The following is an 8,528-nucleotide window of genomic DNA, read 5'->3' as shown; positions in this document are numbered from 1 at the left end:
ATTGTTCCTCGGGATTCGGACCCCTCCGCGATTTTCGGATCGGTACACCCGGTGTGAAATACTATCTGTTATTCATGAATGGAATTATGTAGATGTTGGCAAATAAATAACATGTAAAACTACAATGATCTTTAATTTCTTGTATTTCTAAAGATTCAAAACGCTACACTGTGACAATAAACATACATTTACATGACGGTGACATTTAATTAGTTCTATTAACATGTATTAACTATTTAAGTAAAATTAAAATTTATAGGTTTTTTGTCAGCTCTAACAATACAAATATTGCTATCTCAATGATTTAAACATGGATCAATAGTCAAATATGCCTCGTTAATTTTCTGTTGTAATTAAATCTTTTCAAAGAGGGACAATGAGGGCTGTCTGTTTATTTAAGATTATATAATATCTACCCAGTCGTACACAAAAGATGCCCCACTGTCTGTTAACATCTAAATTAATCTGACCTCCTATATGTACTATACAATTTTCTCACTATCGGTTTGGATTAACACCAAGTAAAGGTATATAGATATAAAGTGTATCACAGTGTGTAAAGTTATATTGGAACCAATGTTAGCTGAATACAAATTCGGTTATTGACTAGTTAAGGTAGGTCGTTTAATTAATGTGCCAAAAACATTAATAAATTATTGTTTATAATAGATTTAATATGCCATTTCGATATCTTTTGTGTATACATGTAAATATGTCTTAATGTGATTAAATGAGTTTTAATCTGTATTCCAACATTTATCTGCATTTAAATAAGAATATCGTTTAAGGAAATGTTCACTTGACTGACTTATACTTCTACTTGATATTGAACTTCTGTTGTAAGGTTGCAGCCCGCTGACATTGTTCTCATTTTGTGACTTCATTAGAAAACAAATAACATTTTTTTTTTCAAAACGTATATCTGATTATACTGTTTAAATAATAAAAAAATGGGAAAGCAATAAATGAAATATATATATATACTACGTGCACATATATCTTACCGCCTCCTTTTCACAGTTACATTGTACAAACTATACAGTATCATCGATCAATAGTAGACACACACCTCTGTACGATAATTTAATAGACACGATTTAGTGAATTAAAAGTATATATCGGATATGTTTATTAGTCAATGTACGCCAACACTGTACATGTTATTTTAGATAAATATAGATTCTTACATTGATACCAGTGGATTATCGGATTTATCCAATCGAGATAGTTAAATTATCAATTTTAAAGTCCGAGCCTCGGCGAGGACTTTAAAATTTATAATTTAACTATCGAGATTGGATAAATCCTATAATCCACGAGTAACTATGTAAGAATCTGTTTCTCTAATGACTAAAATCTAAATTTTCATTTTTTGTTAAACAAAAATCCCCTTCGAGTGCCTTCCAAATTTCACAAAGTTGTCAATTTCATTAACACCTGTTAGCATATTTTGATTCATTCAGTTAGCTGCTTAAGGTTATGACCCTTAAACTCGTCCAATCATCTTAAGAGATCACCGGCAACCACACGTTGATTAAATTTTTTTATACAATGAGTGCAGAAAGGTATAAATTGTCAAAGAATTAGAGAAACTGCATTAGCAATATGTTTACGTAATGTGTTGTACTATCCTCTAAGACATATAATATCTTCTGATGAAAAGAGGGGAGTTTATATACATCTGTTAGTTTAAACTTCGCAGAGAATATATTCAGTAGGACAAGAGATTGTTATGGAATGAAAAACAATATTGATTTAATACTACATGTAGTAATCGGAGTTAAAAATGATTCTTTCTACGTATATGTTCGAGAAAAGTTAGTCCGCTAAAGTGGACAAAAATGTAAGGGTACATTATTTACCGAATGGGGCTAATACAAAATAACCCAATACAAACAAAAAACCTTAACTTAATAACGTAGCCTGAGGGAAAATTTAAGGCGCAACTCTTTATTTCATTTTGTAGAACAATATGCAATTTTAATTAAAGTCATAAACCTTAGCTCGTTTTTTGTTTTGTTTTGTTGTTAGTTTTTTTTTTCAAACGTAGAGACCCATCACGTTAAATTCAGAGATATTATTTGTAGAAATTCCTTTTGTTTTCCTAAAAAGTTTTTTTTGTCCGACATTCTGGTTTCGAACATGTTATTTTTCTAACATAAAAAAATCAGAACAAAAGCATGTATTTTAATTAATATTATCTGAACCTTTTAGTTTGTAAATTTTATCACATCTTTCCATCTGACGAGACATGCAACTTATTTTTTTCTATTGACGAGTCACGTGCAGAGGTTTTAAGATCATGAGAACATAATTTTTTATGTTTAAACGATATTGATTTAAAGGTTTTTTCATCGCATGTACTTCTTGTCAGATCTGTATTTTTAAAACTGCCCATAACAACAGTCACTTTGCCATAATTTGTCGTAATAGTTTATTCTGAAGTTCATAAGAGAACGACCCCTTTTTTATTTTCTGGTTTTGGGGAGGGTGCAGGGTAGGTTTTCACTGACTGAATATTCATTTTCACCTGGTGCTAGGCAGGCATTTTAATTTTCGATATTGTATACAAATACATGTATATCCTGCTTTTTGTTGGGTAGTATATTCATTTTCATCCTGAATTGGGCAAGAATATTTATTTTCTAATTCTTACTAGTCGAGCATATTCCGAAAATCGTATGGTCGAAAAACATCCACTGAAAACACTATATCGCAATGCTATTGGTTCAGTCATTTCCTATATACTTGTAGTACTTCAGAAGTTTTGGTGCATTAAGGTCACGGAAAGGGTGTCACAATAATATGATTGACTGGTAAACGTTGTAGTTTGCCTTAAGAACATTTAAAAACAAGGAGATTTGGTCAAGTTGCGAATGAGACAACTATCGACTAGAGTACAAATGACGTAGACGTACATAATGTAAGCAACTATAGGTAACTGAAGGGCCTCAACATTGAGCTAAACCCTTGTCGTAATATCAGATACAAAAGGCTCCGACATAGATAAATTTAACACAATTAAATCAAGAAAACCATATACACGATTTATGACAAAACAAAAGAAAAACAAATATGACAGACAGTAACCAAGGACAACTAAATGACAGTTCTCAACCCTATCCAAACCTGTAACCATAGTGTAACAGCAACCAGTAGACTTGGGATAGATATAAGAAGATGTGGTATAAGTTCCAATGAGATAGGCACGATAAGAATGTGGCCGTGTTAATATGTTTGTGAGCTCTAAACCCACCACACCCCTTCCGACAAAGAACAGCGGTGTTACAGTACAACATAAGAACAAACTGTCCGAATCGTTGGAAATGGCTAAACTCATCTGATTGGCACGAAACACAGAACAACATTAAGATAAAAGATGCAAAGTTCCGATCTAAGAGTACTAGCAGCTAGTTCAAAGCAAACTTTCACTAATTAATCAAGTTATCCCCGACTAAAGTATCAAAGTTCACAGCCAACATATTTAGTGTATAGACGTAAGACAGCCTAAGTAAAACATGATATACCAATGATATTGGTTAATGCCAAGACATAGACTCACAGTACCGACATGATGTAGGATCATAACATAGCAATACATATTCAGTTTTGTTTTAATTTATGATAAATCAAATCAATGTTAGTAACGATAAAAGCATCATTCAAAGATCTTACTATGGTGTTAAACAGATAACCTTTAGGTTAAGAATAGGTAAATTCAAAATATCAATAAGTTTACATGGATCGAATCTAAATGAACGGACTCAATCAACAACGTTAACGCTTGTTATTAGAGCCAAACTTACAAACCAAATCTTAGTATCTATGAAAGAATTTAGGAAAAATAAAGAAATAAGAAAATATCGTAAGATTGCCAATGAGACAACTCTCAGCCAGAGACCAAATGACGTAGAAGGTTAGTAACTACAGATCACCGTATGGCCTTCAACAATGAGCAAACCAATACCGCATAGCAACAAGGCCCCGAAATGACAAATGTAAAACAATTCAAACGAGAAAGCTAACGGCCCAAAAAAGCTTTTTAATATTGTCATTTTGACTGATTGACTAGATATCTGGCGTTTAACGCCACTTTTAGCACTATTGGCTATTTTGTGGTGGCCAGTTTGTATTGGTGGCGGAAGCCGAAGTGTCCGAATAGAACCATCGACCTTCGATAGGCAAACTTTTTTTTCATTTTGAGTAGGGACTCACAAGAGATGAATCAACGTATAACTGTTTCTTTCTAAATAAAATAGAAACAAAAGAATGGTTTCTTTGCCGTTACGTGATCAGATAAAAGCCTATATGGAAGTTGGACTGAAGAACTTACATCTGTATAGATAAATGAAAAAAAACTTAAATATATTTAATCATTACTGCACAAATACTTGGCTATAGGGTTGTGCACAAGTTCTTTTTTTAAACAAAAAAAAACATTTGTTCTTCCATTTTAGTAGAGAGCAGCGATAATGGGGGAACGTCCAGAAACTTCAATCAGTCATGCTACATATAAAACAGAATCTTCATCGACAACCAACTACAGTGTTTTGCCCTCGCATAGAGAGTGGACAGCATTTGTTGGTCCTGTTGTTTACACCGGTACGTGAATAAATCATATCATATAAATTATTGCATTTTTTTAATACAAATACATACATAATCAGTGAAAATTTCAAACGTTTAACATACAAATGAAAATGTAACAAAACCAATTAAAAGCCTTTGATCAACTGTCATTATTTTAAGCATCTTTTCTGAATACATGAAATAAACGAGGCATCTATAACTTTTTTTATTTATTTTTAGGACCAAATGGTGAACGTGACCAACATGTATCAGTTAACCTAGATTTCCAAATGGTGGGAATAGGAGCACGTTCGCCGGAAATAACCAGCCAAATGAGTTACCTAAGCAGACCACCTCCTGGTTCAAAGTTTCCTAAAGCTAAACATAAACAGATTGGCGAAATCGGATGGCCTGTAGAAACCTTTAGAATTGTAAAAGGAATTTAACACTTTAATACTACCGCATTGTAGAATACTTCTTTTCGTCATCGGGTTTAAGGCTGACTTTTCAGTTCACACACATTATACATATAAGATTGCTTTCATTGGACGGGTTTCTTAATAATCATGTGTATTTTTCTAAAACTTAAGGGTGCATCAAATTTTTGATTAAACAAATCAATAATACTGAGTTTAATCTTTGTATGTATATTTAAACAACTTCATTACTGAAAACATTTTAAAACTTTCACAAAATTTTGCATCATAATTGTTTGCCTTTCGGCTTGCTGATGTCATTGTTTAATATACTCAGTTTAATGTGCATTTGGAAAGGGATTTAAACCATAAATTTTTTTTATTATACATAAGGCAACCATTTCATATGTACTTGTAGAAGGACCTATATCTACACAATGTACTAATATGTATATCATTAGAAAAACAATGTTAATGTTTAAATGTTGCAAATAGTGGAAAAGAAAAGCGTACATTTTTTTTGCTTGTGATGTTATATATATACAAGTCTAAATTGAAAACAACGTTCAAACCTATGATGTCGTTGGATAAAACCGCAATTTTTATACGTGTGCATGCAAAACAAATTTCTTGGTAGTGGGGTCTAAATACAGCACAAACAACATTTTCCAAAAGACCAAATGAGTGAAAAAGTATATTTTAACAAAACGCATTTGACTAACAGGTCGAACAACTGATGTGCTTAAACCCTGCTGACTGGCATTGGCGATTGCCAAATAAACGGATCACAAGATGTAACAAAACAGATCTTATTATAAAATTATTACCAAACAGAAAAACAATAAACTTGCGGACAAGATGGCATACCGCAAACATGAGGTGCAAAAATTTGTACACCATATCCGGATTTCGACAATTAATGTCTCTTCAGTGATGTTAGGAATCGAAACGGTATTTGGAAGGCCATATAATTTACCTCAACTTAGGATAGACTCTTGAGTTTTGAAAGAGTCAAAATAGGATGAACGGATCATATAAACCCGAAGGCAAATATAATACAAGCCCAAACGAAAAAATATAAACAAGTCTAAATTGAAAACAACGTTCAAACCTTTGATTGCGTTGGATAAAAACCGCAATTTTTATACGTGTGCATGTAAAACAATTTCGTGGTAGAGGGGTATAAATACAGCACAAACAACAATTTCCAAAAGACCAAAAAGAGTGAAAAAGTATATTTTAACAAAACGCATTTGACTAACAGGTCGAACAACTGATGTTCTTAAACCCTGATGACTGCCATTGACGATAGCCAAATAAATTGATCACAAGATTTAACAAAATGGATCTTAATATTAATTTAATACCAAACAGAAAACAATAAACTTGCGGGAAAGATGGTATACCACAAACATGAGGTGCAAACATTTGTACACCATATCCGGATTTCGACAATTAATGTCTCTTCAGTGATTTTAGGGATCGAAACTGTATTTGGAAGGCCATATAATTTACCTCAGTTTAGGATAGACTCTTGAATTTTAAAGAGTCGAAATAGGATGAATCATGGATCATATAAACCCGAGGGGAAATATAATACAAGCCCAAACGAAAAAATATAAACAAGTCTAAATTGAAAACAACGTTCAAACCTATGATTCCGTCGGATAAAAACCGCAATTTTTATACGTGTGCATGTAAAACAATTTCGTGTTAGAGGGGTCTAAATACAGCACAAACAAAAATTTCCAAAAGACCAAAAAGAGTGAAAAAGTATATTTTAACAATACGCATTTGACTAACAGGTCGAACAACTGATGTTCTTAAACCCTGATGACTGCCATTGACGATTGCCAAATAAATTGATAACAAGATTTAACAAAATGGATCTTAATATTAATTTAATACCAAACAGAAAACAATAAACTTGCGGGAAAGATGGTATACCACAAACATGAGGTGCAAAAATTTGTACACCATATTAGGATATCGACAATTAATGTCTCTTCAGTGATGTTAGGGATCGAAACGGTATTTGGAAGGCCATATAATTTACCTCAATTTAAGATAAACTCTTGAATTTTAAAGAGTCGAAATAGGATGAACGGATCATATAAACCCGAGGGGATATATAATTCAAGCCCAAACGAAAAAATATATCAAGTCTAAATTGAAAACAACGTTCAAACCTATGATTGCGTTGGATAAAAACCGCAATTTTTATACGTGTGCAAGTAAAACGATTTCGTGTTAGAGGGGTCTAAATACAGCACAAACAACAATTTCCAAAAGACCAAAAAGAGTGAAAAAGTATATTTTAGCAAAACGCATTTGACTAACAGGTCGAACAACTGATGTTCTTAAACCCTGATGACTGCCATTGACGATTGCCAAATAAATTGATCACAAGATTTAACAAAATGGATCTTAATAATAATTTTATACCAAACAGAAAACAATAAAATTGCGGGAAAGATGGTATACCGCAAACATGAGGTGCAAAAATTTGTACATCATATTGGGATATCGACAATTAATGTCTCTTCAGTGATGTTAGGGATCGAAACGGTATTTGGAAGGCCATATAATTTACCTCAATTTAGGATAGACTCTTGAATTTTAAAGAGTCGAAATAGGATGAACGGATCATATAAACCCGAGGGGAAATATAATACAAGCCCAAACGAAAAAATTTAAACAAGTCTAAATTGAAAACAACGTTCAAACCTATGATTGCGTTGGATAAAAACCGCAATTTTTATACGTGTGCATGTAAAACAATTTCGTGTTAGAGGGGTCTAAATACAGCACAAACAACAATTTCCAAAAGACCAATAGAGTGAAAAAGTATATTTTAACAAAACGCATTTGACTAACAGGTCGAACAACTGATGTTCTTAAACCCTGATGACTGCCATTGATGATGGCCAAATAAATTGATCACAAGATTTAACAAAATGGATCTTAATATTAATTTAATACCAATTAGAAAACAATACACTTGCGGGAAATATGGTATACCACAAACATATATATCAGTAAAAAGGAAATATCTTCTATAAAACCTCTGAGTCAAATCCGTGAACATATAATAGCTTAAAAAATACAATTCAGTAAAGATATTAAAATGAACATTCATATTTACAAATAGATGATTTTGCTGAAGACGCGATGCATTAAGACACTTTTATGATGTCACACTGGTCGAGAGACACACCTTCCTCAAGACAACATACTCATAGTCTTAAACTTGCAGAGAGTTGAGAGTTTTTTTTTTACTTCGTGTTGAAGGCCTTACTGTTTGAGATAAAGAATAGCAATAAAAGTGTTGTTTCTTTGCTTTCGGTGTGTTTTTTTCTGTGCACATACTGATTTTGTGTCATGGATGGATACCCCATATCCTTTGTTTAACTATTATATGGTGCATATAATTTCAGATGATAAAACCGAATTAAAGTGGATATAGTATACGTCAATGAGAGAGCAACATAAAGAAACAAATAACCAAATGACATATGGAGGACAATATTAAGTCTTCACCAA

At 32.5% G+C, this 8,528-nt stretch overlaps 1 long non-coding RNA gene across 3 annotated transcripts; it reads left to right on the top strand.

Annotated features, from left to right (window-relative positions):
• Positions 1-347: 347 nt before the first annotated feature.
• LOC127705308 (uncharacterized) lies at positions 348-8,324 on the top strand. 3 transcript variants are annotated; one of them, XR_007983820.1, is made up of 5 exons: positions 348-615; positions 4,458-4,602; positions 4,810-5,709; positions 6,791-7,327; positions 7,865-8,324. It is a non-coding gene; the product is annotated as an uncharacterized LOC127705308 (long non-coding RNA). The 3 variants fall into 3 exon arrangements; XR_007983819.1 differs by having other exon boundaries at positions 354-615; positions 6,791-6,944; positions 7,482-8,324; XR_007983818.1 differs by lacking the exon at positions 7,865-8,324 and having other exon boundaries at positions 357-615; positions 6,791-7,448.
• Positions 8,325-8,528: the final 204 nt, after the last annotated feature.

Source organism: Mytilus californianus, unplaced genomic scaffold (genome assembly GCF_021869535.1).
Source record: "Mytilus californianus isolate M0D057914Y unplaced genomic scaffold, xbMytCali1.0.p SCAF_6, whole genome shotgun sequence".
NCBI classification, from domain to species: Eukaryota; Metazoa; Mollusca; class Bivalvia; order Mytilida; family Mytilidae; genus Mytilus; species Mytilus californianus.
Note: the sequence above shows the minus strand (reverse complement) of the source record. Positions and strands in the feature narration are given on the sequence as shown.